Source organism: Notolepis coatsorum (assembly GCF_963971535.1).
Source record: "Notolepis coatsorum genome assembly, chromosome: 3".
Taxonomy (NCBI): domain Eukaryota; kingdom Metazoa; phylum Chordata; class Actinopteri; order Aulopiformes; family Paralepididae; genus Notolepis; species Notolepis coatsorum.
In genome coordinates, this window is record NC_140167.1 from 206,799,368 (window position 1) to 206,813,429 (window position 14,062).

The following is a 14,062-nucleotide window of genomic DNA, read 5'->3' on the forward strand; positions in this document are numbered from 1 at the left end:
TGGATAGCGCCGAATAGACCCCGTACCTGTACCCCCTCCCCTCGTGGATAATACCGGTCTTCTTCACATCTCTCTACCGACTACCAGACCGACGCCAACCAGCTCCCCCTAGTGTTAGTCCTCCCACAATGCTTTGCACAAAAGTAAACGGGTCATTGAATGAAACCAATAGTATCTTCAGAGCCGCAGAGCCCGGAACACTATTCTACAAACGTGTCTAATGTGAAATATATAAGCATGTAAGCAAAACTAGATTTTAGGTCTGTGATGGAAAGTGATTGTTAACACTTTAGTTGCCAAAGGACGAGTTTAGGCGTCCTTCCCCGCCATGCTCAAGTTGCCGAAGACGCCGTAACTCGTCTTTGATATCAATATTTCAAAAATCTGTGATCGGAATCATATTTCCTTTCCGGGACCCTGAGACACAAGTGTGATCTCCTCTCAATCCTCTAGCGGTTCAAGACCGCCATCTGGTGGCCGATCGGCAGATCGAAAAAACGGATGTTACCTTTAACCCGGCAGGACTCACTCCATATGTGGTCCGGGCACTCGCTAATGTTAGAGAGACAACATGATTTGGACGTATATATTATTATACAACCTGGAAATGGACCGGGTATTTCAACATCCCATAATGGAAAACTGTCTACCCCACGCTGATCGCCCAACGGCCCGCGGAGACTGGGGTGAGTTTTAGCGTGTAATATTACCGTGTTCGACACTAACTGCTATGATGAACATTTGACCCACATTAGATGAATGGTAAAACGTTGCCCACAGAATTATAAACGATCCCCCGCCCATCCGGTCAATATCAGATGATACGTAGAAACTTCTAGAAGTACGTCCAATTGACATTTTTGATCTCGCACAGATTCCTACCAAACTGTATTTCATCATCAATATAATGTATTTGGGGCTATAAATCACGTTCTGGAGAAAGCTGCAGAAAGAGATGAAAACATACTTATACTTTAGATCATATTTTAGTATGAATATGTGAATGAAAAAGTTTAACGTTGCTACACCATGAACAATACATATAGGACCTTGAATGGGCCCTAATAATGGCAATCTAGCAATAGAATTAAAAAAGTTATAGCCCTGCAAAGAAGGGGAACTTCTCCATGTTAAATAGAGCTGGCAACGGATGGTATATCATGAATTTAACCTTAGGCAATCAAAGTGTTAACATTCTATTTATTTGTATTTTTATAAAAAAAAAATTAAGTATTTTTAATTTTTTTTTTGCGATGCCCCCCTTCTCGCGAGGCCCTGTGCGACCACACTGCTCGCACGCCCCTAGCGCCGGCCCTGCTTACACGTTCCCACATTGTGGCCCCAAAGTACTGGTTGCATTCTCCAGTTTATAGTTCTGCAGGGGATCATTCATTTTATTTTACAAAATGGGGTATTTAGTCCAGTGTCTTACACAAATATTTCCGGATTGGCTCTTTGTCATAATGTACTAAAGTGTATATTGTAGAAGTAAAATAATAAGCACATAATGTGTGATTAGCTGCAACAAATTTGGCTACAGGATACCCTTTGGTAAATGATGCATTTATATAACAGCTTTGACCCATTCACTCACACATTCACACACCGACGGCGGAGGCAACCATGCAAGGTGCCAACCTGCTCATCGGGAGCAATTAGGGGTTAAGTGTCTTGCTCAAGGACACATCGACACGCTGCCCGAGAGGAGCGGGAATCGAACCAGGAACCTCTGGATTACCAGACGACTGCTCTACCTCCCGAGCCACTGTCACCAATTTCTTACTGCCTTTGCCTCAAAGCAAAAAAGAGCTCTGTAGTTCTGTATCGTATCGCTCTCGCTCGGCATCGCTCTCTGCACTATCTCGCATATGTGCACGCGCACTGAATAAAGACCACAATGTACCTTTAATCCCAATATTCGTCTGACCACACCCCTATCAGCTTACCCATATAAGCAGGGGTGGGGCCACCCACTCGCCTCCTTCTCGCTTTCACCACAAGGAAGAAGTGCCTCGGTAGATCCCCACACTTGACACCATGATGGAAGAAATTGGATTAGGAACAGCTTTGGGAAACAAGGATACGTTGACATCATATCTTTATTTTCTCTCTCACTATTTTCGAGAAAATACGGCGATATTGTCTTCGTACTGGAGTGTCTGGAAGATGTTGATCATTCTAAAAATCCTCCACCGGTTTTCGTATTGGGAGCACGCCGCTGCATGCTTCTCAACTGCAGTTCCTTGCTGTGTTTGTTGGGGTGAAACCTGTCAGGCCACAGCTGAACTGTCGGACATGCCGCTGTTGTGAGAAGCGGTGCGTTCCAGGTTGGGTGAGTAGTGTTTTGCTGGCAGGCTCCACTTGTCTGTTAGTGCTATGGGGGCTACTTGACAATGTTTATGGAAACCGGCCCCAGGCTAGGGTCCTTTGTTCAGCCACCTAGGCGACAGAAGGCCTTGGTCTGAAGACCATTATAGTTTTAACTAGTGGGCCGCGACCATTAACACTGGTGATCCCTGTGTGTTTTGGACGAGTGGATTCTCTCTGTCACCGTGTTAAGGCCCCATCTTTCATATCCAAATGAGAGTATTCCTTCACGAGGGGATATGTGCATGAATGTGCGATAGCGGCAGATTCATGTTCAAAGTCAGCTACACAGGCCAGTTGGTATTGTGCTGATTCCGTCGGGTGTTGGTAAAATCACCGTTGTGAAGCAGTGTTGACATCTTGTTTTCTCTTTTCTCTTAAAAAGTGAGGAGAGGTTCAGAACGGCGGCCTGTCTGGGTGAGTGTTATGTCATTGTTACAGGTTCAGTTGATAGCTGCTTAGCTTACGGTTAGCCAGTCAGCTGTTAACTGCTGCGTTAGCCTGCTGGGCGCTAGGTAACGTTAGCTTGCTGCTATAGGCCATGGCCTGGCGCGGGGTAGCTTAGCTTCTCGCGCGCCGCCGTGAGCTCGCTTCTGATCGCGTGCGTCGTTAGCTCGGCGTCTCGCGAGCAGAAGCAGTAGCACCCGAACGGTTGGAGCGGCCGTTAGCTTGATGCTATTCTGTTGAACGTGCTTTGATTTGAACATGTTTTACACTCTTGACTACGACGTCATCCTTGACAGGGGATGTTTCGTCGACCCTGCCCTGAGCCAGGACGGCAAGGTTGCATCAACAGAGGACTGTAGTGCGGGTGGAGCGGTGACGCTGCCCAGTTCGGACAACACAGGAGCGGCTGTGTTCCTACGGTGTCTGTGACTGCACTTCGCTGATCTGCGTTCCGGGTAGGAACGGGTTTGACCAGACCTTATAACACGTCTTCTGGTTTTACTTTTCTAAATGTATTGTGAATAACGATGTTTTTCCCAAAACGTGTGTTGCTGCAATGCATTTAGGATACGTTGCGGGTTATGTGTGAGCTGTTTTTGTCACTGGCAGTTAGCTTCTCCGTGCAAATCGGGATGTAATGATCTGGTTGTTGTGTGAGAAACATCATGGTGTTTATATGTACCGTGTACTCACAACTAAGGTAACTAACCTATGAAGCTATGCTTGGTGACAAGTGAGTAAAAGAATGTTCTTTTCTCAGACTGTGATGACAATGAACAGTGTGTTCACATATTAACAGGTTTTCCTGTTTTAACTGGCCGTATTGAGGGTAAAATAGGAGGATTGTGTTTCCCCCCAGTTCCCTGGGGACTTTTTCATCCTCCTATCAGACATGTTTGTGCACTAATTGTGTCTTTTGTGTGGTAGGGATGCGATGTAACTCTTAGCTTGATTGCTGAGGTTGTGCTAAATCTGCTGGAGAAACTTTATTTTCCTAAAAGAGAAAATGGTTTGGTCGCTGTCATGTGTGCTTAGCAAGGCCTGTGGCCGATACTAATCGAGAATGATGTATTCTCTCATTGTGAAAAAACGGCGTTCCTCTGTTGAGTGTTTTTTGCCATTTTTTGTAGGTGAGGATGGGTTGTGTGTGTCATGTGACCTACAACTGGGTTGGACTGGCCACAGAAGCACATGTGTATGTTGGACCGGGGCTCTTAGAGCCCTCTCTATTCTGTGTTTTTCCTTAGTAAAAATCAGTTGGCAGGTTAGCTCATGCGCTGTGTGGAGCTGTAAAACGCTTCATAGAGCTGACTATGACTGTGTCATATTCTCTTTTTGTCATTACATCGTATCATGGGTGTGGGGTCGTAAAGGGGTGAACTGGTAACCTTTCCTCTCCCCCTTGTTTCTGTCGGTCAGGGGTACACCCCCTGTCCTTCAAGGTTTCCGTCACGTGGCGGTTCGGCACGTTACGGGGGGGGAGGGAGTTTCCTGGTCCCACGGCCTGGTATATTGGGCGTGTGCACCGCAGGAATTCCCCCGCCATAGAGTACGTCACCGTGCGCGTCTCTGTTGGTAGGACTTCCGTGTGCTGTTCAGGTCCATGTGATGGATCTGTTTCAGGGGGGTGGTCAGGGCTCCTCCTCACCAAGCGCCTATTCGGGCCTTCTGTGAGTTCGGACTCCTTCTTCCATGTGAGGGAGTCTCCATCAGAGTACAGAGCCTTCCTCCTCAGATTGTCAAAGTGAGTGGACCCTCTAGTAGGGTCCTATTCTATTGTATATGTATTCGATTCAATTCGTTTATTGAGTGTGTATGGGTTCAGTGCCTCTTCCCCGGAGAGCCCTAAAACCAATTTTTTACATGGCTCAAGGTGCAATATATTCTTTTCAATCTGTACAGCTCGCGTGGGAAGTCTCTCTGGGGATCCCCGTCTCCTTCCTATGGGAGGGTGGTGGGATGTAAAAATGTGAACATTTTTTACCCCGGCTGTGTAGGCTGGGATACATACTGTTGATGCTTCCTTCTTTTCTATTCCAGAAGTGTTGGAGTTAGGGAGTGTCACACCCCTCTTGTCGTTCCCCTGGGCGCCTTGGGGATTCAATGACAGGTCTAAATAGCCTGTTCATTGATGGGGGTGTGTCCCGACGCACGTATAGTGCTAGCTCGCTGTAAACAGGCGATTGACTGGCACGCCTTGGTTGCTTGTGGTAAAGCAACTGAGATGGGGGTTTTTCCTCTTCCGACGACCAGATCCCATGACCTGGGTTGGTTTTTTGACGGATTCTCGTTCATGTCTGGGGGATGATGACGGAATGGATCTGAACATATGTAGAGGGGACTCACGCCCTTGGGGTGGGCCACCAGGCGCGGTTCGCCCGAACGTCTGGGTGGCGCCTTCTTTTCATGTTAAGATCAACACGCATATCTGCCCTTCTCCTGGAGTAGGCATGTCGGCGTGGTTAGGGCACGGGACTGGTTCTGGTCACGCTGGTCCAGATCAGTTGAACCCGTTGTCCGCCGGGGATGCAGATCTGCTGTTCTGGTACCCTGAGGGACTTGGGCTTTTTTCAGGGGGAAAAATGCCAGGTCGGTCTGGGTGTCACAGGGTTAAGCGCTATGGAGACCCTGGTTGGGTACGTTTTTACTCAGCACTGTCGTAATGGCTTACAGCCATGCCATTCTGTACACGCTCGATCTCGTCGGATCTCGGCCGCTACACAGGTTGGTCCTGGTTAGTACTTGGTTGGGAGACCGCCTGGGAATACCAAGTACGGTGTGCTTAGGGGCTGGTTCTCCATTATTTTTCGCTCCTCTCTCACGCATGGCGAAGAGGGGCCTGTGGGGGTGGTTTTTTGACCTCCTCTGGTGACCCTGTGCTTCCCGTACCGCCAGGCCCGGTCCGAAGTGATGTTTGCGACCCGTAGGCCTGGGTTAACCCTTTTTTGAAAACTGAAACACTTGTACTGCGGTATAGCCGGTGTATGCCCGCAGGTGTGTTTTGGAGTTTTTTCTTGAGGGGTTATAGGAACAACCACCGCATTGGGTAACACCGAGGTGGTTGATTCCCTGGTGTGTTGGAGCAGTGTCAACTCCCGGGTTCACCGGTTGAGGGTGCCCCTGCACGTTCATGACGTCTGCCAATCATGTCAGCCTTCTCTGCCTCGACCCCTCTGGGTGGGGGTTTTTAAATGGAGGCTTGGTCATGCAACACCGCCAGCTTACGCTCCTTCCGCCGTGGCGGCTGTGTTCAGCTGTCCCCTCTGGCGCCTGTCTCGTCCGCAGTCTCCAGGCTAGGGTTAACAGCCTGTTGCCTGGTTTTTCCCCGGTGCGCTACCTGCTTCCGTTGGTTAACCTTTTTTGTGTGCTTACGGCCATGCTGACTGCCTGTTCTGCAGGGTCAGTGTGCCAGGCGGTGTACTATTGGGGGGACAGGGCCCGCTCGGCCATACCGACCTGAACACGCCCGATTTCGTCCGATCTCGGAAGCTAAGCAGGTTCTGGCCTGGTTAGTACTTGGTTGGGATACCGCCTGGGAATACCAGGTGCAGTAATTGAGGGGCCTTTGTCCGAATACGCTGGCGATGTGGGGGGCGGGGCACTACGTGCCCACCTGGTGGGGTCTTGATGCTGGCATCGTGGACTTCTCCGGGCCCCCATTCCAGGGAGTCCAGTCCTTTTGGTGGGTCTGGGTCTTCCTTCGTGCTCCGCTGCTACGGCCTTGCCACGGGGTTGGGTTTGCCCTTGACCCCGTGATTCTGGGGGCAGTAACGAGGTTGTTCCTCCGTTCGTTCCCGGGTGGCATGCGGGTTGTGCGTGTGTGTAGTCGTGGGGTCAAGCCACGGTCTGCTCACCCTGTGCGTTGAGTTGCTTGAGTGCCTCTTCGCACGGTCGGGTCCGTCGCCTTCCCGTGAAGCCCCTAATAGGGGGGATACCCTCCATTAGGGGGGGTCGGGGGGGCTCGGCCCTCCCTGTTCTGATGGTTTGTGGGGGGCTGTCAGCGGGGTGTATTTGTCGGCCGTTGGCTCTCGCTCGGCCTCCCTTGTGCAGAGAGCGATGCCGAGCGAGAGCGATACGATACAGAACGTTAGGTTATGACTATAACCAAGTTCTGTTAGTATAGCGAAGCTCGGCATCCGACGCCGCTACAGCCTTTGACCTCGCCTTGTGGCGAAAGCTTGGGAAGGAGGCGAGTGGGTGGCCCCACCCCTGCTTATATGGGTAAGCTGATAGGGGTGTGGTCAGACGAATATTGGGATTAAAGGTACATTGTGGTCTTTATTCAGTGCGCGTGCACATATGCGAGATAGTGCAGAGAGCGATGCCGAGCTTCGCTATACTAACAGAACTTGGTTATAGTCATAACCTAACGTTGTAGTGACTTTCCAAACAAAACTTATTAGGGGCTGCTATGTCGGTCAATAGACTGACGCGTAACTTGTCACCGTAGTAAACAAACACAAATACTATGGCTTTTCCTAACTCTACAGGTAGATCCAATGGTAGGTACCCCAGAGTAAAGATTCTGTTTGTGATTCAGGATATGATGAAATGTACTCTTTAGTAAGATTGTAAGAAGTGTTTTATCTTTGCACATTTGTATTGTCTTATATTAAGTCTATACTTTAGATTAGGGATGCTCGATATTGGCCTTTTTACCGATACCGATATTCCGATATTGTCCAACTCTTAATTTCCGATACCGATATCAACCGATACCGATATATGCAGGGTTTCCCCCCCCAAAAAAACGGAATAATTTCAGGTAACTAATAATTTCACTGGATATATATATAACAAATATTGTTATTGTTTTTTTCTTTTTTTAAACCGATACCGATATTTTCCGACTGCCGATATCGGCCGATAATATTGGTCGGCCGATAATATCGGACATCCCTACTTTAGATTAATTACAGTGCATTGAGGTTGCTAACTAGAGGGAAGAAGGAGAATGATAGAAACAGGTCCTCATCTGACTCCAAATAGTCAGTAGAGAATAAAACGTGTAGTCAGACAACAGAACTATAGTTCAACTCAAATGGTTTATTGCCTCGGGGCTCAAATAGGTGAATAAAAGGTTGTTTACATACAGGGATTATTTCATAGTACATCAAACAGGCTGTACAAAAGGATTGTTGAGGTTTACACCTCAACCAAGTCTGTACATATAACAATAGTCCTGTTACATCAATGAAATAGACTATACCTTTGCCATCACATAGTTAAACCTGGTCTAAGATACATTTACACTATATCACAACAAAACAGTGATTCCATGGTCTACTTACATAATGGCAACCGCATAGTCTCTGGAGTGGAGGATCAGTAGAGCAGGAGGACGCAGACCCCAGGGGGGGGGGGTCTGGCCTACCTCTCTAACAATGCGTTCTCATTTATATACTCTGGCATCAACCAATAATAGCACGTCCATCTATTAAGTTGGTCCAATCCGGTTTCTTGATTCTATATATGGAGTTCTGTTCCAATTGGCTGTCTTCCGGGGGGCTGTCTGTCCCAAGATCTCCTGTTGTGTGGGCTGGCCTGCAGCAACAGAGGGGGGTCTGCCTGGCCCCCTCCTTTTGGGCTGTGGCTTTCTCGATGAGTTAACAGTTTTAACACTAGAACCTTTAGCTTTAATGTAATGAGTTTACATGTATATTCACCATTAACCCAATGTGGCGTTGTCTATATTTGAATACCAAATTGCCTATATGAAATATCACAAGCCTGCTTTTGCCAGACTGAATCTTTATAATATAACTGATAAATATACCAGGATTTATAACGAGTGAAATAACACTATTACTTTCAAATGACATTCAAATATTATTTTATCTAATAAGTCAGTTACCTTTTAATATGATATTGTTTGAATTAGTTCCAGTCTAACATACTATAAGTACATTTCTCTTTTAGCAAGTCTGGGCTGGTCTGCCCTTGTTCAGACCAGCTGTCCTCGGCTCCCAGTGGGATGTGATCACCACATTTACATACAGTCAACTCGAGGTTCCCATTCTGAGCGTGGGAAGATCTAATCTTCTCATATCATATATGTACTTAAGGCATTATTTGAATGAGCCATTATAAACAGATATTTGCAGTTTCAGTGATGATGTAACAGTGTGCTTGTCTCCAATCTATAATTGTATGGATTTAAACAGTTCTCCAGTGGGGGATTTGCTCCTACAGTTTACCCAACAGTCTTCAAGACTCCCCTTGAAGGTGTCACAAACAGTTTAGCATATTGGGGCTTTTATGACTTGTCCCTGTCTCTCCAACTGTCTTCCAGTATGGTTTTCCATTTAGCACTGAAAACTGAGACCCATTTGGCTCCAAAAGGCACCCAAAGCGTTTGCATATATTTCCTATATACAGACATATTGATTATGAAATTCCAGTCAAGGTTACCACAATTCCTCCCTTTGACATTTAATAATGTCATAAACAAGTACCTTGACTTGATTTCTATACATACTAGCCATACAATTTAACATTAAAAATAAAAATCATACATTTTAAATTTTTCTCAATTTTCAATTTTTCTCATTATTCTTTGTACATCTCATCAATGGGCTTTTGATCATCAGGGCTCACAGCCAGCTGCCTACTTTATTAAACAAAAACTTTGAATATGCTGAAAACAATTTAAAATAAATTTTATCTAAAAATCACATTTTATCTAAAAATCACAAATTTTATAAAAAAAAATCACACCTTAAAACCAAGTATTCTTAATCTATAGAAAAGTTGTTCCAACACTCTTAGATGATCTGGTTGAGAGAAAACATACATTAGTATCACAATATTTTCACTTAATACATTTGTTCTCTGAATAATATTCTTCTTGCAAATTTGTTCCTTAAAATAGTTCAATCACATTTGCATAATTAATCAATTGGTTCTCTCATCTATCCTCCTTCCCCCCCTTGTGACCATGTAATGGACATACATCCTTACCTCCTCGTCTCCACAGCTCCAGTCGGGCAGGGAAGGCAGACAAAACACCCAAGGAGAAAAAAAATTCACTATCTAGCCTAGCGTCGTTGTGTCTTAATCTATCCGCCCTTTGTTTGCGCGTCTTACCAAACCAAATGTGCACAAACAAAGACCATCAGTAGCTATTGCCCAGTCATCCCCTGTTCCCCACAGCCCAACCAAATATCACAATCCCCAGAGGACCCTGCCCACATTCCTCAGACCGGCTCCGCCCCCCTCCCCTCTGTGCTCATCAGCCAACGGCCGCAGCCTTGTTTTCGGCCAGGTCACATGACTCAGGCCTAGTCATCCTTTTGTCCCATGACCACCTGTCGTCAGACTCACAGACGGTTCTCTTAGTCTGGACTTTTTCCCCAAACCGGCGTACCACATCTGTTTACATAAGTCCAACCTGGCCCCCCCTCAGGGGTTTCATCGGAGGCGGGGGTACCTGTACACCGGAATCCTCTTCCCATAATTTGGTAATTAACCACCCCTGGACTGAAAAGAAACAGGGAAATAAAGTGCTACTTTACCGTGCCGTATCTAACTTCCCTAATTTATGTGTATGTCATTAACCATCCCTGCTAATGTAATGTATTCATTATGTGCCCTGCACATGGGTTGTCTCGCATTCCCCCCCCCCACTGAGCTGTGAAGAGACAAAGCACAAATGCATATTCCGATTACACATCAATTTAACAACTTGTAAGAGAAACACCATTTGACAAATTGACACAAATGTGCAACGAACTACTCAGCTTTTTAGACATCCTGTCTTGATGTATCTCAGCTTCCACACTCTCTGCACAAGCGTCCTCTCACCAGATCATGAAAAAAAAAATTATGGAAATAAAAGAAAAAGAAATTAAACAAAGCTATACATCTCAGTAAACACACACCAACCTGTTGTGTGGCATCTCCACTTGTGAAATAACCATGCATATTTAAAAAACATTAAAGGAATAAAAAGAACAAAAGTAAAACCACATGCACTCAGCTCTATCACTCCTGTGGTGACTCTCACGCACTCATTCCACACCATCACACAAACCGCTCCATTCAAACATGTCCTTGTGTGACACCTCTGTTTCAGCACCGTCTTCCATACTGGTCCCATTCAAACACATTCAGTCCACACAAATCAAAAAGTAGAAAGAAAAAATAACCAAACCTTTAAACCACAAAATTAAGTTTCCAGGTAGTGATTTTTACTTTAAAACATTTAAAAGAAATCACGTGCTGTATCCAACCAACTTACTGCTTATCTCTTACAGAATGACCTCCTAGACCCTAATCAGTCAGGCTTCAGGACTGGTCATTCCACAGAGACAGCCCTCATTGCGGTCACAGAGGCACTTCACTTAGCAAAAGCGAAAGGCCTCTCCTCTGTCCTGATTCTCCTAGATCTATCTGCAGCCTTCGACACAGTCAACCACCAGATCCTCCTTGCGGCCCTCGCAGGAATGGGAGTGGCTGGCTCTGCGCTGACATGGCTGTCATCATACCTCAATGACCGCTCCTACCAAGTGTCATGGAGAGGGACCCTGTCGGCCACCCGCCCCCTGCGGACGGGTGTCCCCCAGGGCTCGGTTTTAGGACCCCTTCTCTTCTCCCTCTACACTAAATCACTGGGTAACATTATCACGTCTCATGGCTTCTCCTACCATTGTTATGCCGACGATACTCAACTCTTCCTCTCCTTCCCTCCCTCAGATATCCACGTCTCTGAGCGGATCTCGGCCTGTCTGTCCAACATCTCCGCCTGAATGACGACCAACCACCTCAAACTGAACCTAAGCAAAACAGAATTGCTCCACCTGCCGGCCAAATCCTCCCCCCTAACCGACCTTTCAATCACAGTCGAGAATGCAGCTGTGACTGCGTCCCCGACCGCCAAGAACCTTGGTGTTGTCCTCGACGACCAGTTGAACTTCTCTGCTCACATCGTAGCGACGACCAGAACCTGCCGATTCCTCCTGAGCAACGTCAGAAGGATCCGCCCCTTCCTGACAAAATAAGCCACCCAACTCCTCGTCCAATCAACAGTCATCTCCCGCCTCGACTACTGCAACGCACTGCTCGCTGGCCTCCCGGCCACTGCCACTAAGCCTCTTCAACTCATTCAGAACGCAGCGGCCCGCCTGATCTCAAACCTACCGAAGTCGGCCCATGTCACCCCACTTATTAGGGACCTGCACTGGCTCCCCATTGCTGCACGAATCCGCTTCAAGGCCCTCGACCTAGCATACCGTGCGGCAAAGGGAACCGCTCCCGCCTACCTCCGGTCAATGGTCTATAACTACACACCCTCAAGACCCCTACGCTCTGCATCTTCTGGCTGCCTCAGACCTACTCCCATCCAAGCTCCGGGAGGGTCATCAAAGAGAAGTCGCCTATTCTCAGTCCTTGCCCCACAATGGTGGAATGAACTACCCACCCCAGTTAGGACAGCCGAATCACGTCCAATCTTTCGCCGTCGACTAAAGACGCACTTCTTCAACCATTATCTGAATTAAAAAAATTAAATAAAAATCGAACCCTAACTAACCGTACTGTCATGCACTTGTCCTAATAAACTAACCTACACTGTAGCACTCAACACTTTGATGAACATTGTTGCTCAGCTGATAGAGTTGTGCCCTTCCTGATGGCTTGTCGTACAGAACTTGTAAGTCGCTTTGGATAAAAGCGTCAGCTAAATGACTAAATGTAAATGTAAATAAAAATTACCACACACCCTTTAAAAAATAAGAAAAAAATAAACTCTTTCATTCAAACAAATGATACTAAATGATATGTTTCAGCTGCTTGGTATGCAAATATGCACGCTATTGTTAGGCTTCTACCAGATAACAGAATCGTTTTACGGCCTGCCGGTTTTCTGGCCACAGTCGACTGTATTCCACTAAAGCTTTGTTTATTTACGACCTGCTATCAACAGCCTCAATCACTCACTGAAATCAAAAGACACAGAGACAAAAACAGACAACAACTCAAATCATTTTGAAAGATTAAAGATAAAGCTAATAGCGATAGCAACTGAACATTTTGAAAAATTGAAGATAGAGCTGATAGCGGATCTATTTGAGGCACAGGGGCGGCGCAAAGAGGGTCACTTCCTCCCCGTCTTAGTCACGGGACATTCAACACTCCGGTCATTGCTCAGGGACAGCCGGAGACAGGGAGATAGGGGGCGGCGCATAGAGGGTCGCGAACTCCCCGACATCATCGCGGGACATCCGGCACTCTGGTCACCACTACGAGACCTCCGGAGACAGGGGGGCACGCAGAGGGGGTTGCAGCCTCCCGGCCTTCATCACGGGACGTCCGACACTCCGGTCAGCACTCCAGGACAGCAACTCACAGGGGGACAAGGAGACGGGACAGGCGTTAGACAGCTCATGTGATTGTGGTGGGCGGACATAGCAATAGATACAAGTGGTAAGCATATATGTGAATGGAGTAGATATATGAAGTAAGCATATTATGTGAATAGAATAGAAGTACTTAACCCAAGGCGGTTAGGTGGCCGAGCGGAGATTGCGTTCGTCACCAGCCCCGGAGCTGTGAGCTGGATTCGCCTGTTCGAATCCAGCTCACAGCTCCGGGGTTGTCACCAGCTTGGCTGGCCGTCTGCACTAATACAATTGGCTGTATTAGAGGGTGGGAGAAGCTGGCGGGGTGGGTCCGGGTCGTTGTAAACAGCGACTCCTACAGTTCGGTCGGGGCGCCTGCTAAGCGCGGATAGGACTCGAGGGGGATAGTGTGGTCCTCCCACACGCTACGCCCTCTCGATGAGTATCCGCGCTGCCAGGTGAAAAGAAGCGGTGATTGGCTGGACGTGTGTCGGAGGAAGCACGTGGTAGCCTCCACTCTCCCAGATGATCTGACTGTGGGGGGTAAGTGCGCAGCGACCAGGAAGGGACTGGGAATTGGCATATGACTAACATTGGGATGGGAGAAAATCGGAGGAAAATGGAGAGGAAAAAAAAAAAAAAAAAAAAGTACTTAACCCAGCAATGAAACCGCGTTGACTGTTAATCTGTTAACAGTCTGTTAATACTGTTAATCAGTTGACAGGACCACGGACAGACGACGGTAAGTAACTGATCCAAGGCCTCAGTGGTGCATGTAGAGCTGTCACTGCAATCTTGGCCAAGACCCCGAGGCATCCATCACCTTAGTCAACGCTAGGAGACGGGCACTCAGAGAGACGGGGGTGGGGGGGTGGGGGGTAAGGGGGGAGGGAGGGGGGGGGAGGAGTTAG